The sequence below is a fragment of the Quercus lobata genome, chromosome 1, assembly GCF_001633185.2.
Source record: "Quercus lobata isolate SW786 chromosome 1, ValleyOak3.0 Primary Assembly, whole genome shotgun sequence".
Classification (NCBI taxonomy): Eukaryota; Viridiplantae; Streptophyta; class Magnoliopsida; order Fagales; family Fagaceae; genus Quercus; species Quercus lobata.
In genome coordinates, this window is record NC_044904.1 from 53690955 (window position 1) to 53700954 (window position 10000).

The 10000-nt window shown below is 44.4% G+C and overlaps 1 long non-coding RNA gene and 1 other non-coding gene across 2 annotated transcripts in view; one reads left to right on the forward strand and one right to left on the reverse strand.

Annotated features, from left to right (window-relative positions):
- Nucleotides 1-10000, reverse strand: part of LOC115992461 — an 18934-nt gene that overhangs the window by 3963 nt on the left and 4971 nt on the right. The window lies entirely within an intron of this gene.
- Nucleotides 9796-9951, forward strand: LOC115956309. Its single transcript, XR_004084293.1, has one exon. It is a non-coding gene; the product is annotated as a 5.8S ribosomal RNA (ribosomal RNA).

Sequence of the window (10000 nt, forward strand, 5' to 3'; positions counted from 1 at the left end):
GGGCCCACCTCGCGCCACGGAGCACGCGAGGTTGGGTGCCTGAGGGGTCGTCATGAGCATGCCTACCCGTGGCCAAGATCAAGAGGGGTCGCCCCTGTGCATTGCCGAATACCTCATCCCCCATAAAGAGCCCTTAGGAAAAAATCAGCTCTGGCACGAGGAAACATTGATTTATTGAGGAGGAATAATGGGTCATTTTTGGAGCAATTCCTGGAGTCTTGCCCTGATTTTTTGTACACATGCTAAGAAAAATCCAACCTTCAACCTGTCAAAATTTGGAGGCTAGATTCAACATATTTTATTTTTTATGATTTTAGGAAGCCGAAAAATGGCAAAAATCATAAAAAATTCAAAACGCTCAGAACGGCGAACCGTTTGCTGGAATCCTCCTCTAAAATCATGGAATGAATTTAGGGACACAAAAATGGAAAAAGGCACGAGCCTATTTTTTCGGAGTGCGGGACGATACGGCACGGCGTGCACGCGGGCATGCCCCTGGGATGCCCACTGCTTGCCTCATCGGGGGAAATAACCTCATTTTCCAAAAAACCCTCATTTTTAGGAAATCACTCCAAATATGTGGCCAAGGCCAAAGCATGCATCCAAGGCCAAGGCCAAGGCATGCAGCCAAGACCAAGGTAGCCCCCTATGGGCATGCTGCTAAGGCCGGGGCATGCAGCAGCCAAGGCCAAGGCAGCCCCCTTGGGTAGGTAGTGAAGGCCAAGGCATGCTTGCTTGCGTGCATGCTGCCAAGGCCAAGGCCATGGCAGCCCCCACGGGCTGGCAGTAGTTAAGGCCAAGGCACGCAGCCAAGGCCATGGCATGCTTACGTGGGCACGCTGGGGTGCCCTTGGGTGCAGGCAGCAAGGCCCTAGCATGCACGCTGCCTGAGGGGCAGTGGCAGCACGGCGAGGGCGTGGCATGCCCCATGGGTGGGATGCCAAGGCTGTGGCATGCCCTTAGGACCCCTACAAGGCCATGGCAGCACTTGGGGGGGCTACTGCTTCCAAGCCTAGATAGCCTCTTCGGACACCACCTACTCTTCCCCCCCTAAAGAGCGCTTGAGAAAAAATCCTCTTTAGCGCGAGGAAACATTGATTTGTTGAGGAGGAATAATGGGTCTTTTTTGGAGCAATTATTGGAGTCTTGCCTTGATTTTTTGTACACATGCTAAGAAAAATCTAACCTTTAACCTATCAAAATTTGGTGGCCAGATTCAACATATTTTATTTTTTTTTTATGATTTTCGGAATCCAGAAAATAGGAAAAATCATAAAAAATTCAAAACTGCTCGGAACGCCGAACCGCTTGTTGGAAACGTCCTCTAAAATCATGGACTGAATTTAGGAACACAAAAAGGGGAAAAGGCACGAGTCAATTTTGCCGGAGTGCGGGACGATGAGGGGCGATGCGGCGTGGCGTGCATGCGGGGATGCCCCTGGGCACCATGCCATGCCCAACGCCTGCCTCTTTGGGGCAAATAACCTCCTTTTCCAAAAAACCCTCATTTTTTGGGAAATCACTCAAAATTTGTGGGCAAGGCAGCGAAGGCCATGCAGCAGTGAAGGCCAAGGCAACAGCCCTCCATGGCACGCAGCCAAGGCCAAGGCATGCTGCCAAGGCCAAGGCCATGGCATGCTGCCAAGGCCAAGGCACGCAGCCAAGGCCATGGCATGCTGCCAAGGCCAAGGCACGCAGCCAAGGCCATGGCATGCTGCCAAGGCCAAGGCAGCCGCAGCCAAAGGACAAGGCATATTGCCAAGGCCAAGACACGGCAGCAGCCCCCCATGGCACGCAGCCAAGGCCAAGGCATGCTGCCAAGGCCAAGACACGCAGCTAAGGCCATGGCATGCAGCCAAGGGACAAGGCATGCAACCAAGGCCAAGGCAGCCCGCATGGCACGCTGCCAAGGCCAAGGCATGCAGCCAAGGCCAAGGCCAAGGCAGCCCCCCATGGCATGCAGCCAAGGACAAGGGATGTTGCCAAGGCCAAGGCACGCAGCAAAGGCAATGCAGCAGTGAAGGCCAAGGCAGCAGCCCCCCATGGCACGCAGCCAAGGCCAAGGCATGCAGCCCCCCAAGGCATGCTGCCAAGGCCAAGGCATGCAGCCAAGGTCATGGCACGCAGCCAAGGCATTACAGCAGCGAAGGCCAAGGCAGCAGCCCCCCATGGCACGCAGCCAAGGCCAAGGTACGCAGCCAAGGCCAAGGTACGCAGCCAAGGCCATGGCATGCAGCCAAGGACAAGGCATGCTGCCAAGGCCAAGGCACGCAACCAAGGCCATGGCATGCAGCCAAAGATAAGGCATGCTGCCAAGGCCAAGGCACGCAGCCAAGGCCAGGGCATACAGCCAAGGACAAGGCAAGGCCTTGGTTCTGTTTAGCCTCTAGCTTTGTTTTCAGAGCGTCTAGTTTCCCCATAGGCTTGAGTCCGAGGACTATGCAAGGCCTTGGTTCTGTCTAGCCTCTAGCTTTGTTTTCAGAGCGTCTAGTTTCCCTAGAGGCTTGAGTCCGAGGACCATGCAAAGCCTTGGTTCTGTCTAGCACTTAGGCTTTGTTTTCAGAGTGTGTAGTTTCCCCAAAGGCTTGAGTCCGAGGACCATGCAAGGCCTTGGTTCTGTCTAACCTCTAGCTTTGTTTTCACAGTGTCCAGTTTCCCCATAGGCTTGAGTCCGAGGACCATGAAAGACCTTGGTTCTGTCTAGCACTTAGGCATTGTTTTCAGAGTGTCTAGTTTCCCCATAGGCTTGAGTCTGAGGACCATACAACGCCTTGGTCCTGTCTAACACTTAGGCTTTGTTTTCAGTGTCAAGTTTCCCCATAGGCTTGATTCAGAGGACCATGCAAGGCCTTGGTTCTGTCTAGCACTTAGGCTTTGTTTTCAAAGTGTCTAATTTCCGCATAGGCTTGAGTCCGAGGACCATGCAAGGCCTTGGTTCTGTCTAGCCTTTAGCTTTGTTTACAAAGTGTCTAGTTTCCCCATAGGCTTGAGTCCGAGGACCATGCAAGGCCTTGGTTCTGTCTAGCAGTTAGGCTTTGTTTTCAGAGTGTCTAGTTTCCCTATAGGTTGGAGTCCGAGGACCATGCAAGGTCTTGGTTCTGTCTAGCCTTTAGCTTTGTTTACAGAGTGTCCAGTTTCCCCATAGGCTTGAGACTGAGGACCATGCAAGGCCTTGGTTCTGTCTAGCATTTAGGCTTTGTTTTCAGAGTGTCTAGTTTCCGCATAGGCTTGAGTCTGAGGACCATGCAAGGCCTTGGCTCTATCTAGCACTTAGGCTTTGTTTACAGAGTGTCTAGTTTCCCCATAGGCTTGAGTCCGAGGACCATGCAAGGCCTTGGTTCTGTCTTGCACTTAGGCTTTATTTTCAGAGTGTCTAGTTTCCCCATAGGCTTGAGTCCGAGGACCATGCATGGCCTTGGTTCTGTCTAGCATTGAGGCTTTGTTTACAGAGTGTCTAGTTTCCCCATAGGCTTGAGTCCGAGGACTATGCAAGGCCTTGGTTCTGTCTTGCACTTAGGCTTTGTTTTCAGAGTATCTAGTTTCCCCATAAGCTTGAGTCCGAGGACCATGCAAGGCCTTGGTTCTGTTTAGCACTTAGGCTTTGTTTTCAGAGTGTCTAGTTTCCCCATAGGCTTGAGTCCGAGGACCATGCAAGGCCTTGGTTCTGTCTAGCACTTTGGCTTTGTTTTCAGAGTGTCTAGTTTCCCCATAAGCTTGAGTCCGAGGACCATGCATGGCCTTGGTTCTGTCTAGCACTTAGTCTTTTAGCTTCTTTCTCTGTAGGGGATTCAGCGGACTGGACTACTAGGCCCTCGAGAGTTAGGCCCTCGAGAGTTAGCCCCTTGTCGGGTGTCCGAGGCACATGTCTGGCGTAAGAAGCCCTTAGGACCCCGTTTCACTGAACAGCCCTTCTCGCGTAATCAACGCTTCGAAGTATGGGCCTGAGTGGAGGCTGAGTGACGACAACGACGATGTTTTTAGGAAATAAAGGGGGGGCTTTCGTGCAGCTTGTACCACCGCCACAACGGTCTTTCTAATGGACTCCTGGTGGCTGGAGCTTGACCCCACCGTGCTTGGTCGTTGCACTTGCTAACGCACAAGCTCTTCCCACAGATGGCGCCAATTGTAAGGACACGATCCTTTCAGGCCTTGTCCAAGATGCATGGAACCTTAGACCAGTGAGTCCAATACAACGAATTTGTAGAGAGTGGGTTAAAGAGCTTGGCTTTGGTGTGTGAATAACGACCACCAAGGTACTCCGCATGGGCCGAGTTTAACAAAGAGAATGGGTCTTCAGCATGATCCGAGGAGCTTTTTCTGGTGCTTCGTGCGTGTTGGGGGTCTCTCCCCCCCTTCTCTTTTTTTCTTTGTTTCTCTTTACTCCCCTTTTTATAGTCGTTTTCCTCCTCCTAATTGGGGTCCCTAGGGTAGGTACTTGTCCCATTAGCCCCTACCTCCAGTTGTTGGGAGTGGTTGTAAGGACATAAAAATATGGTTATGTCAGGCATAAGGCACTGAATGCAATAAAGGCAGCCTTCCCTTAGACGCTTTTGTTCTATCTGTTATCTTTCTCTACTTTCGTGCTTTCCCTGCCTTGTGAAACAATCTGGAGTCTCGCTACCGGTGGTCTGTTATCTCGTTTACCCTCAGCTATATCCATCCGAGGAGGATTTTCCCAGGGCCAAGGAGGATTTTTTCCATGGGCTGGGCCCCTTGGCCTAGTATAAACATTGAAATGGGCCTATTAGTCTTTTACCCCCCACAGATCTCATTCAACATCCCAAACTCTATAAATAGAGGAAATAAATCAGAATTAAGGGCTTTTCTCTTCTGACTTTTCAATTCCTTTAAAGATGTTCTGGAGGCTTTTGCTTTAGGAACTTCTTTTTTGTAAGTAAGGTATTTTAGACCTCAAAGAGGTGAATAAAATTTTTTGATTTCTAAAATATTCATTCATTAGAAGAGTACCCTCATGCAAGAGGTATTCTGTTCTTCTTCTTTCCTTTCTTTTTCCTTTAATTAGTTTGTTTTTGTTTGATGTATGAATATGCTTAGTATGTTTCATTATGTCTTGTTCTTAATATACAATTGCTATGCTTAGATACCTTAGATGATTGTTTATTTCAATTCTTCCTTTTTGACTTCAAAATCTGCAATGATTAACAAATTTTTTATAAAGATTCCAAATGGATCTATATTTTCAAATCTGATTTTTTTTTTTTTGAAAAGTTTTCTTTGTTATAAAAATGCAGATTTTCAAATTTCAATGGAAGAATTAAGAGTTAGGTTAAGTTTTTTTTTATTTTTTATTTTTAATTTTTTTTAATTTTTTAATTTTTTATTTAATTTTTTTTTAATATGTGATGCATGCATAATAAATTTGTCTCATGAATGTGGATCCTCTTTCAAAAGCCTTTTTTATTTGTTTCTAACAACAGATCTGGTTTTTCATAAATCGAAAATCTTTTTTTTTTTTTTTTTTACTTTACACAAAACAGATTTGATTCTATTTGTTTTTAGACCCCTGTAAAACTAGATTGTTTAACCTAATCAATTAACCCAGTGAATACTTAGGTTTATTATTCAAATCTAGGTTAGAACAAAACGATCATATCATGTAAAGTAGCGGAAATATAAAGAACACAATGATATGATGACCCAGGAAAACTAAACCGGTAAAAAACCTGGGGAAGATTTAACCTAGCTATCCTCAAGGTAAAATAGCAAATTCACTATGAAAGATTTGAAGTTTGTACAATAGAACTTAGACTACTAACATCCTATTGCTACCTCAAGTAGAAAACTTACTAACATGATCCCATGATAGTTCCGAGTCCACAGACTACTTCTTTTCTTGATCTTTGCAAAAACACAAACACCCACGTTTGTAACTTTGAGATCACACTCAAAGGTTTGGCAACACAAACTCTCATGTTTGTGACTCCAAGACCACCCTTGAGGGTTTAGATCATTAGCACCTTTGATGACTAGAGAAGGCAGCAACTTTTACAATACCGGATCTTGAGATTTTTCAAGAAATAACACCGGTAGAAGACATGAGAGAGCTTTTGGGTACACAACCCTAGATACAAAGAGACACACTCTTCTCTCTTTAAAAAACCTTATAAAAATGTGCTTAGGGTTTCATTTATATACTAGGAGTGTTTTACTTGAAACCTAATATGTTTAAGTAGAGTTTGGGCTGAAATAAAATTCTGCAGAACCATATTTCGATCGGTTGAGCCTGTCTTTCGATCGATCGAACCAGGCAGTTTCTGAACTCTTCTTTCTGCAACTTACTTGTACTTGAATCTTGACTTGAATCACATTGAGCATTGTCTAATAAAACCTATATACTCTAGGATCTATATCTAGACAAGTTTGTATTCACGATTTGCCAATTGTTCTAAACTTTTAGAACCTAACAAATTCTTTTCAAAATCTCACTTTTTTTTTACCAACAACAGATCTAATTTTTCTTGATAAAATCATCTTTTTTTACTTTACACAAAATAGATCTGATTCTTTTTAACAAAGTCTTATTATTTTAACTCATAAAACATATCCGAATATTCTTTTTAAAAGAGGACATCATTCATAAGGCAAATTGATTTAAATTAATTTTTGTCAAGTGTCTGTCATGTGTGTTTAACATATAATTCAACATCATGTAAAAAGGGTATATTGGTCATTAGAGTCTAGAAAACCAGACTCTGTTTGGGCAGAATAGGTGCCTAACACCTTCCCATTCTATAACCTAGCCCTCGAGCTTAGGATTTTTGGATAGGTAGATTAGTGTTTTGTCTTTTAATTTTGGTAGAATGTAACTAGGACCAAAGTTTTGTATTCTTTTGCATAGATTGTGTAAGAGTGTCTGTTTTTTTGTGACACTCAGGCCCAAGGATCCCGGGCCTAATAAGTTGTGGTTTGATGGACCGGGCTTTGATTCACCGCAGCTAACAGGCTGTTTAAGAATCAAGTAATGCACAGGGCATGCTTCCTACAATACACGTAAAATGACAAGCAAGGATATTCGTATTGAAAGACATATCAAAACAGCAAGGTAAATGCAGAGAACAAAATCAACAAAAGAGCACAAAATAATGTTATAAAGATCCTTAAATCAGTGAGACATATTTCATTAAGATTTTCTTTGTTATGGCTACAGTATGCTCACTAAGATGTGATACAAGGTTCAAGCAAGCTCAAAAATTATAGTCTTGAATGGCTATTCCAACCTTCAAGACTTGCAAAGTTTGATTCTTTTTGAATCCGAGTATGTGCAATAGTGGCTTTTACAGGATACCGGGAAGCAATGTTATTAACTTTCCCTCAGTTTTCTCTTCTTTTACAGAATTTTATCGATAGTTTTTCACCTCTCAAAAATCTTCTGCCTTTCTTCATAACCTTTCCCTCCTTTTATAGTGATATTCTGGAATCCCAGGGGAACCATTGGTTCCCCTGTTTTGTCTTATGGTTAACAGAGCATGTATCGTGCCCATCACTCAACAAGTTATATTCCCTGTTTTTCACTTTTCCCTTCTTTTCAGCTTTGATTCCTTTGAAAGTCCATGGCTGGTTACATATTTTGAGATGTGCTGAGGTCATGCCTTTCTCGATCTCACCGTTTGGCAGTTCTCCCTTTTTTGCCTTTTTTCCCATCCGGGCGGAATCCTATTCTGTCGATTTGAGAGTCGTCCGTTGCCATTCCCCTTTTCGTACTTCTCCATTCTGGTTCCCCGAGGCCTTTCCCACTTGCGCCATGAGAGGTTGCTGGTTATTTCCTCTTTTTTTGCTGGGTCTTTTGGTGCTTGTGGCTTCTACTTTGTTTCTTATTTTCTTTTCTTGTCCTTTTCTTTCGAACTGTCTTAATCTTCCTTTGACTGTGCTTATGCACCTGGAATGATCCGCGCCTCTTGGTGGTTGCTGAGGATCCTGGCCATTTTTCTTTAATCTCTTGCCGTGGGTTTCTTTTCCTTCTTGATGCTTCTTCTTTTTTCTTTGGGCTTCAAGCCTCTTGGGCCTGCCATTTCTTCTCTTTCGTGGTCCCCTTGCACCTGCTTCCTTGGGCTTGGCTTATTTTCTTTTGGGCTTGGCTCACTTCTTTGGGCTTGGGCACTGTGATATTTTTTAGACCTCAACAGATTGTAATTAGGACCCTTTCTTTTTTACCATTAAATTGTGACTTCTTATTACACCATTTGTGGTCTAAGGCCAAAAAACGACGATGTCCCATATAACATATCTTATATCCATTTCGTAACCTGCAATGAGTAGTTTAATTATGACAACAAGGACACGCCAAATTTCCCTTTGTACTCAAAATGTGTTAGCTGCCATTAGTTTTGAATTAAAGTTCACTTATGTATTGGCTGGATGTGAAGGCAGTGCATATGATTCACGTGTGTTAAATGATGCATTTGCTAGGCCAGGGGGGTTTTTAATTCCCAATGGTATTATACGATTACTTCACCTTTTTGGTTTATTAGTTTAATAAATATTGTGCATTTTCCTAAGCATAGTAGTGATTTGGTTTTATTTTTTAATATATGTAGGTAAATATTATCTTGGTGATGCTGGGTATGGTAATAAAAATGGAATATTGCCACCTTATCGGAGTGTGCGATATCACTTGAAAGAGTTTAGTGATCGTCCTCTTGAGAATGAGCAAGAATTGTTCAACCTCCGATACTCTTCATTGAGAACTACCATTGAGCGAGGGTTTGGAGTGTTGAAGAAACGTTTTCAAGTGTTGGATGCAGAACCATTTTGGTCTTTCCCAACCCAGGTGAAAGTAGTGTTAGCATGTTGTGTGGTTCATAATCACATTATGGGGGTTGAACCAAATGACCATATTATGGAAGATGCAATGAACCAAGTAGAGTTTAGTGACCACCAACAAGAAACACAATCACGTCGGGAGTCCGTTGAAGACAGTAGATCGTGGAATGCTAAGAGAGATGAGATATGCCAAGCTATGTGGTCTGATTATACCAGGAGTGGAGAGTAGTACTTTATTTAGATTTCTATGATTATAATGTGTTTTTTCTTTCTGTTTTTTGTAAAGACAATGTATTTACTATAGACTTTTGGTGGTGTAATGAAAAAGTATTTTTAGCATTACATTGTTATTTAATGGTATTACATTGTTATTTCCAGTGTTAGCATGTTTCATTCTGTTGTGCATATTTATAAGCATGGTTGTATGTGTGTTTGATTTGTTGTTCATGTTCCGAGCGTAATTACTAAATGCTACTCTCATTTTTAAATACTACTCTCACTATACTATTTTCATATGTAGTAATGTCAAAGGGCAAAGAGAAAGTTAGCAGCAGCAAGCAATTTAGGTGGCTGCCACCCATGCATGAAATGATGCTTAGGATACTTGCAGAGGTGGACTTCTCGCGACGTCGCTCCTACCGATTGAATGGTCCGGTGAAGTGTTCGGATCGCGGCGACGTGGGTGGTTCGCTGCCGGCGATGTCGCGAGAAGTCCACTGAACCTTATCATTTAGAGGAAGGAGAAGTCGTAACAAGGTTTCCGTAGGTGAACCTGCGGAAGGATCATTGTCGAAACCTGCACAGCAGAACGACCCACGAATTGGTTACAACCGACGGGGGGTGAGGGGCCCTCGTCGCCCCCTCGCCCCCTCTGCGGGCGGGGACCTCGCGTCTCCTGCCAGCAAACCGAACCCCGTCGCGGAACGTGCCAAGGAAATCGAACCAAGAGAGCCATGCCGGAGGCCCTGGACACGGTGCGCCCCCGGCGTCGGCGTCTTATGAATTATTCAAAACGACTCTCGACAACGGATATCTAGGCTCTCGCATCGATGAAGAACGTAGCGAAATGTAATACTTGGTGTGAATTGCAGAATCCCGCGAATCATCGAGTTTTTGAACGCAAGTTGCGCCCGAAGCCATTCGGCCGAGGGCACATCTGCCTGAGTGTCACGCATCGTTGCCCCCCCTAAACTCCGGTTCGGGCGGGGCGGAAGTTGGC